Here is an 8,444-nt window from a genome sequence, read left to right on the forward strand (position 1 = left end):
TATTATTTTATTTTATTTCAATCGTTAAACTGTTCTTATCTCAACCCACGAGTGTTCTTACTTTTGCTCTTCTGATTCTCTCCCCCATCCCACCGCGGGGGAGGTGCGAGCAAGCGGCTGCGTGGTGCTTGGTTGCCGACTGCGGTTAAACCACGCAGTGGTCTTTGAAGGTAGGATCTGATACTGCATTTCTGGTGTATTCTAAACTCCCATTAGAGTAAGATACTGTTTTATGAATTAAGTGGCTTAGGATGCTTTGGTTAGCAATGGCATTATTGTAACCTGAAATAAAACTCTTGTGGTATAAATCAAAGGTTAAAACATAGCTGTGTTTCTTTAAGTCCTAAGTCTTGAGAGACTAGCATCTGCATGGGAAATGTAAATAAATATCTGCTTATATTTTAATTAGGTTGCTACCCTGTGCTATTAATCATGACTTCTGGGTATGCATAGCTCTTAGTCTAGTACAAAGCATTTTCAGTTGTAGAATTTTCCAGGGTGGTGGTGGGGATAATAAGCTGTTGAGCATCTTGCAGTCTTACTCCTGTGTGTGATGTATATTTTCCATGTGTAGAGGCTAATGAAATGTTTGCTTTGGCTCGCACACTGATATGTTGATTCTGGCAAGATTTTAAGATGCTGTGTTTTTAGTTTAACAAAAATGTGACATCAGAAGAAACCAAACCCTGAATTCTCGTATGGCGTTGAGCAAAATTGGCTGTTTCTCTTCCACACCTTGCAGCATAAGTACTGGCTGCCTCTTTTAGAATAATGGTGCCTGGTTTAGAAGTAGTAAGATCAGCTACTATTTGTAAGGGTAGAATATCCACTGTAAAGTGAACTGTAACTAGTCTGAACAGTTGTAAGATTGAAGGGGAAATGGACAAAGACATCGTTCCCAGTAAGAACTTTTGAATCTGAGTAGGACTTTCTGTATTTTGGCTTCATGACATTTCAGTTTTCAAAAAGCTTAATCAAGGACATGTTTTTAAAATACTTTCAAATTATCTGTATTAGTTGGGAAGACTAATATTACAATATTAGCAAAAGAAAGGCAAGTAGAACTACTGCAATAAAAGAAAGAAAAGAGACACAGACAACTATATAGGCAATGCAGTTTAAAATGGCTTATTGTTAATTAACTTCTGGGGGAAAGAAAAATTAGGGTATTGCAAACAAAGTGTGCCCAATGTAGAAAAAGGCTGTAAGTTTTACTTTTGAAATCTGAAGTTACTTCTTTAATCAGATATGTACCTGAAATCTCTAATTATATACATTTATAGAAGTACACATTATATAAATACTAAACATTTCCATTGTTAATTGCAAATTTTTTTGGTTTGTTCAGCATGACTTCCTGTGCTGGTAAAGCAGACTTGTGAATGTATACAAATGGCAATTAGAGAAAGATAATCTTGTTAGAATTGAGCTTTGGCTTCATTGGCTTTGGCTTGCTTTAACAATAGTGTGTACTTCTTGCCCATCTCCACTGGTATTGCATTACATTTATGTACAGAGATACATGAGAGTGTTACTACTGGTTTAGACCTTGCTTAGTTTTTAAGCAAGTATAAGACAGCTATAAAGTAAAGAATGTGACAGACCTTTTTTCCTACGCTAATTCGGAAGTATCTAGTTGATAACAATTAACTCATATAAAAAATGTTGTTTTTTTTCCAGCAAAACCAAGACAGGTGCTTGTGCCATATCTACAAATCTACTGAATCTGAAGAGGAGAACCAAAATGCAGGGCAGATGGGGAGACAGCAGGAACTCTAGTGACACTAGGGAAAAGTTTCTTGTATTGGAAACTGCTGTTTCTGTTTTGCTTGTCTTTTGCTTGCGACTCAGCTAATCTGCAGATTCTGCTGTTTAATAATGACTAAAAATTTACAAACCATAACAAACCATCCTGAAATTTGTATTAAACACCAGTGGAAATCACTTAACATAAATTTTGCTACTTCATTTTGATTTGTGGTGTGATCTTTATTCACTGCTCCGGTGTGCTCTTTGATCTGTTGACATATGCCTCATTTCCCCTTTTTTCCTGTGCATAGTAGACAATTAAGCAGTTTCCACAGGAGCTATGTACACAAACATTTGCAGTAAAGTTTGCTGGCTGGGTTATTTCTGCCATCGAAGCAAGAGAGTTTTATTTCCTTCTGTAAAGAACAGATTGCTTTTTCTTTTTGTGTGAATGCAATGAATTGTATAGATGCTAAATTAATATAGTGGTATTGGCTGTATTTTTAAATTATTTTAAGCCAAATATACCTTAGGGTATGCTGTTTGTAATGGCAGCAATGATAATAATAGATAGTTCATACGTAAACCACTTCTATGTCTTCATAATGGGTGGTTGCACAACCTTGGAAATAAACCATGTATACATACTACAAAAATATTAAACATTGCTATTATTAACAATACAGGTCGCTTTGCCTTTCAGTATCTGTAAACTTCTCTCCATGTTTGGAACAAAGATTGGACATGAGGGTTTTTTACATCAGTTATGTGCCAGTTGCTCTCCTCTTGAGAATCAGCCAGAAATTGGACAAGTCTAAGTCTGCTAAACGCAATTACAGTTAGTATATAGTCAGTAAGAACTACATGGGTTGCCATGGGCATCTTAGCAGGTTCTTTGTTGTACCTGTTGGTCCAGGCATAGGTCATGCCTGGACTAGACTTTGTGCTGAGAAGGGGACTTCTCTGTCCAGTGACCATCCTCCACCCTTTGCTAGTACCAAGCAACTAAAAGAAGAACTTGTCTGATTTGAAAGCAAAAGCCATACAGGCAGGAGGGGAGGAAGATGAAGATGCAGCTCAAAGGCAGACAAGAGAAGGAGTGTTTCCTCTGGGAACTAAGGTAAGAAGGAAGCTTGGACAGACTGACAAAGCAAGAAGGATGAGATGCAGAACCGAACAGGCAACTGAGGAACAGAACACCATGGGCACCATATAGGGAGAAGATGTATAACAGGAGACAGCGTGGCAGGGTGAGGACATTGGGCCTAGAGACGAGTGCAATGAAATGGAGGAGGCAAGAGGAAAAAGGGGACTGATCTGTCACAGAAATAGTGTGAAACCTTGGTAAGCAAATAAATTGGGGTAAGGATTGGAGGTGGAAAGACCTATCTTCAAAGTCTCTCCCAAGTGGCACTGTATTTTCGCATCTTAGTGGAATATTATAGGCTTTGTCTTTCATCCATATGTGCACAATGTATTTCAATTTATTATGAAGATGGAATGTTTCATTTGTTGTAGTTTATATGTGCTATGCACATGTTTGCAACAGTGCAGGCAGGTTTATGATACACCTGCTTTTGCTTTTTCCTTAGGGAACAATGTTTTTACCTTCTTTCAAGTAGAACTCTATAGTGACAGAAGCTACACTCCTAACCTCCTGGAAAGCAAATACAGAAGAATAACAGAAGTGTCTGCATCCTGATTGTGTTCAATCAAGGTAGGACAATTAAATTTACTCCATATGTTCTGATGTTGTCCCATTTAAATCACAACCATGTCTGCAGATGATCACCTTGAAGTGCCTCCCAATCTCAGTTTCTGTTATACTTGCATCTGTTCAACAAACTTAAATGAATTTGTATAAACTAGAAATACAACTTAAAAGGAAAATAGCAGAATAATTTTTAGGCTTTATCTGGGATTACAACAGTTTAGAGAAGGAATATGTTTATTATTTTAAAACACTCTCATAGTTGCAGAGGAGCACACATCCAAGAGGCTGAAAATTTAGGTTATTTGAGGTATGATGTACATCATCAAGAATATTAAAACTAATATCCGTGTTAGAAAGCTTCATATACTTAATGTTAGCCAAAGGTATCTTGTCAATTGTTGCTGTGAAAAAGGAGTTAGCAACAAGATAGTCCCATTTTCAGAGGATGTTTTATTGATCAGGTTACTACAATTTTGAAGGGAACATGAAAGATTAAGAAAGCAAGTGAATTAGTTTAATGATGGCTAAAACCCACTGATGACATATACAATGTAATAAATGCTCAAAGAATAATCTGACCATTCCTGTGTATTGATACTAAATTAACTTCTAAGTTCATTAAAAACACAGGCTTGGTGTATGCTGCTAGTTATAAAAACAACCAAAATGTTAAAATTTATAAATATCATGTAAAAATAGAATGCTGTATAGTTATAAATGTGATGTAAAAATAGAATGCTCTATAGCTACTGCATAAATCCAGTGTATAGTCTTCTCTGTAGTGTGTCCTGTTCAGCTAGAAAAAAGATGCGGTAGAAATAGATGGTGAAAATTCCTAGAGACATGAAAAAACTTCACATGAAGGCAGGTTAGGGAAACGAATGATAGACAATGTGAGGATGGCATATAACATTATGTTTTAATATTTAGAAGGTCTGGTTTATCCCTTTACACAATACAAAAAGCAAGGTAAATTAGTCAAGTTGGCAGACAACAAACCTACATTGATAAATACATACAGTGTGCCCTATGAAAACACAAGGAATTGCAATGTTCACAAGGCTAAAAGATTGGTGAGTTACCAAAAGTGGGTTATATTAGATTTTTCCATTTTTATTTTTATGTGTGAAAGGGAAAATCTGCATATTCACTGCTTAGGATTTTAAAATGCCTCCAATAAAAAAAACCCAACAATCTTACAACCTTTCTCATTACCTTTTGGGAGATCCTAATATTGCTGAGCAGTAGAGCTGGAGAATAAACCTGAATACAAAGTGGGTCTAGTAGGCACAGTTTATTGAATTAAGAAAAGATAGAGGGGGAAAAAAGTAGAATAAAAGAGAACAAACTAATTGGCATGACAACATGCAGTCCTGTAGCAATCATACAGCAGTTAGTATTTTATATAGAATGACAAATTCAGTACAGTGCTTGAGAGAGAGGGAGAGAGACATCAGTCTTACCACGCTTTCCTGTCATGACAATATCACTGTAAACTGGCGTTTGGACAAGCCAAAAGCCAAAGAATAAAAGTAATTGGTTTGCTAAAAGAGCATACAATTGATGAATTATGCTTGGGTCAGACTGGCTGTATTAGAGGGTTTCACTGCAGAGCCAACATTCATTTTTTCTTTCTTTAGTGTCAGGCACACTCTAGCCTGCATTTCCTCCCAAATAACAAGTGCTCTTTAAATGGAGGAGCTGCATCTTTGAACTTGAATAAAAGGGTTGTTGTGCAGCGTAGGATTTAGCAGATGGGCTTAGAGAATCCGAACCTACCACTAGTCTTTTATTCTACGCTAGGAAAAGCTTTGCCATTTTTAATGGCTCTGTTTGCTACATACCCTATTAAGCACAGTAGTCAGATGTTATTCTGAGGAATCGGGCAGCTTAGTTTCCAATGACATTGATTACACTCAACAGTGAGAGGATGAGAAAGAGTGGTGGGTGGAGAAGTGAAAAGACAGTGTGAGGCATTTCAAGGAGGAGGTTTGCACTCCAGCACTTGCACGTGGGTGACAATCCCTCTGAGAAACAGTTTTTACTCTGAAGTGGAGCAGAGTTGAACCTTCTGCGCTCACTTCAGGTTTAATCTCCATCTCTACAAGCTACCAGTGCAGCTACCAGTGCAGCTACCAGTGCAGCCTGTAGTTAAATGTGCATTTACTTAAAATGAAGAGAAAATAACAGTAGCAAGAAGCTGCATCTTTAGAATGGAGCTGTGATTTCACAGAGAGAGAGACCCTGGCATGTTAATCCCTGGCATAAGTGGGTGTAATTCTCAATGACAACGCTAAGCCTGTTTACACAGGGGCTGAGCTAAACCCAAAGATGATACACTATGCTGTTCAAAATCAATCATTTAATCCTTTTTAAATTTTTGTGATCTAACAACCAAAGATGTTTCTGTTAATAAAAGATGGTGTGACAAAGCTGTGATTGTCACTGAGCATGACTTGCTTTGAGATAAAAATTATGACAAACGCACTCATAATCTTATTTTAGATAAACATTTCATCTTGTTATTCCAGAGCGAATATTAGTGAGTTGAATAAATACTCAGTGATAGTTACCAAACTGTGAAATAAGGTCTGTTTTTTAAATTGGAAACAGTCTGAGCTAGCTTATACAAAGAGAGAAGAACAAAATCACGCTGGCAAGTCTACATTTTATTTTACTGAAGTTTACAAGGAATCAATATAATCAACAAGAACCTTAGTTTTAGTTTCTTTTTATTTTGCATGTACTTATTTTAATAACAAATGAAAGCAGATGAAAAAGGAAACTGCATGGCACACAGTCTGCAAAGCATGTAAGTATTATTATATCACCTAAGATATTTAACAAACTACTAAACCACACTCTCTTCTTCTTGCATCAATTGGCTTGAGGCAGAGTATCAGAAACAGTAAATATTTATTTTACTTTGAAACAATTAATGTTAATGAAAGCCCTTAGGGTTAAATCTGAAAGAAAAAAATCTTTGACCCAGATTCCCAATGTCATTTATGTCAATGTAAGTCCAGAAGACTCTTAAAGTCTACGGAGTTGCTTCAAGATATAGACTAGTTGCTTGCAATTAGAATCCAGATTAACTGGTGCCTAATATTCCTTGTAAAAATAAAAATGCAAACATAGAAGTACAAAAATATTCTGTCAGTAAGAACATCTACAGTAATCATTAAAAAACTGAACTAAAAATCAATTGCACCGAGACAATAGCTTTGTTCACTACTCTTACTTTGTTTAAGGGCTGAAATTTGGTTTGTGTTTAAGATGCTTACCTATCTGTGTTTATATTTGAGTGTAGGATATTCAGAACTTTTTATCCTACAACATTCTCTAACGGGTAGTAAGTATTATGACACTTGACACCCAACCAGATAAACATGGTTGAGTAAGGTAAGTGATTTACAATAAAATGTTTAAGACATGTTCATTTTTTGCTATGTTTCTCTCTCAAATACTTGAGAAAGTATTTGTGAGAAAGTAAGCCTATTCTTAAACTTAACAGTCCTTTGAATTCCAAAATAACAAAATTTGTGAAAAAAACAATAAGGGGAAAAAATGGCTTTTTTAACGCATTGTCAGGAAGTGAAAATGCATATTTATGTTTCCCTGTCTTTTTAGATTTCATAGAAATTGTGTTATTCCATTACCAAAAGACTTTGCGTATTGGTATGTGTTTCTAAGGAAATACCAGTAAAGCAGTATAATTTAAACTTACATTATGCTTTGGGCTTCCATTTTTTTCACAATTGTTTGTTCTCCTTTTCCTAAATCAGTCCATCAGATTAAAAAAGAAAACAAACATAAAACCACTCTTTGAAAGCCACAAATTGTTGATGATAATGCAGGCAAGTATTAACTGAGTGTTGTTTCCAGTGGGTTTTCCTGCCGTATGTGAGATCAAGAATGGGACAGTTTTATCTGCTATCTTACCAGCATTTTTTTTAGTAGAGGTATACTATATGTATGTTTGTGATCCTTCATATAATTTTCACATTTTTGTTTCCAGCTACCCTACTTTTGATTTACATTAATAAAGCTTTTGAAGATTCCCAAGTGGAATGTAAGTAAGTATTGCTTACATATTACTTACATTATTTAAGTATTACTATTTGTATTCATATAGTGAATAAATACAAAGTTTAACATAAATCTCCACGTGTAACTACATGAACAGCGACAGCTTCAGGCCTCTTGGTTTTCATCCCCAGCTTACTAGGTGAGATCAGCAATGAACATGCAAACTTTCCCCAGGGGAGCCTAGAGTGACCTTTTTTATCTCTCTGAGAGTGCTGCCAAGTATTTCAGTGCTCCCTGATTTAAAAAAACAAACAAACAAAAAAACCCACAACAAAACAGTTATTGTCAAAGAGAAGCCTAAAGGGCTTAGATTATATACATACATGTGTGTGTGTGTGTGTGTGTGTGTGTAAAAATAAAATGAGAGCATAGAGAACATCAGCAGGCTGGGAGGTAGAGAAATGGAAATTGGCTGGCATCCAATTAAAGAAAAGTCCAGGCATGAGAAAAAAGAAATTCTTTAAAGAGGCATTTAACATAAGGTAAAAGAGAAAGGTTGTATGCTTAGAAGTTCTTTCTGAAACCAATGGTAGTATGGGATGAGAAGTAAAAGAAAAGTTATTAATGGACTTCCAGTTTTTGGTCTGGAAAAGTGTATAAGCCAGAAGTTTCACGTTTGGACTTTCTAAGCACTTTTATACAAGGGGCCTGCTGGGGATCCACATTCTTCTGCAGTCAGTATGGGTGCTGAGTCATCAGGAAAGTTGGCCATTTGGTTTTAGGTTTCTAAATATAGAGGTGAACATTTAAAGCCCTAATCTGGGAACAGTGGACACTCATATGCAGCTTTGGTGACCTGAATGATTTCATTCTTAACAGTGCTTGTGTCAGAACCAAAGCTGTGCCTGTATCACACGTGCTCCTGAAAATCGTAGCTCCTATGACAAACAAA

This window comes from Mycteria americana, chromosome 9 (genome assembly GCF_035582795.1).
Source record: "Mycteria americana isolate JAX WOST 10 ecotype Jacksonville Zoo and Gardens chromosome 9, USCA_MyAme_1.0, whole genome shotgun sequence".
Classification (NCBI taxonomy): Eukaryota; Metazoa; Chordata; class Aves; order Ciconiiformes; family Ciconiidae; genus Mycteria; species Mycteria americana.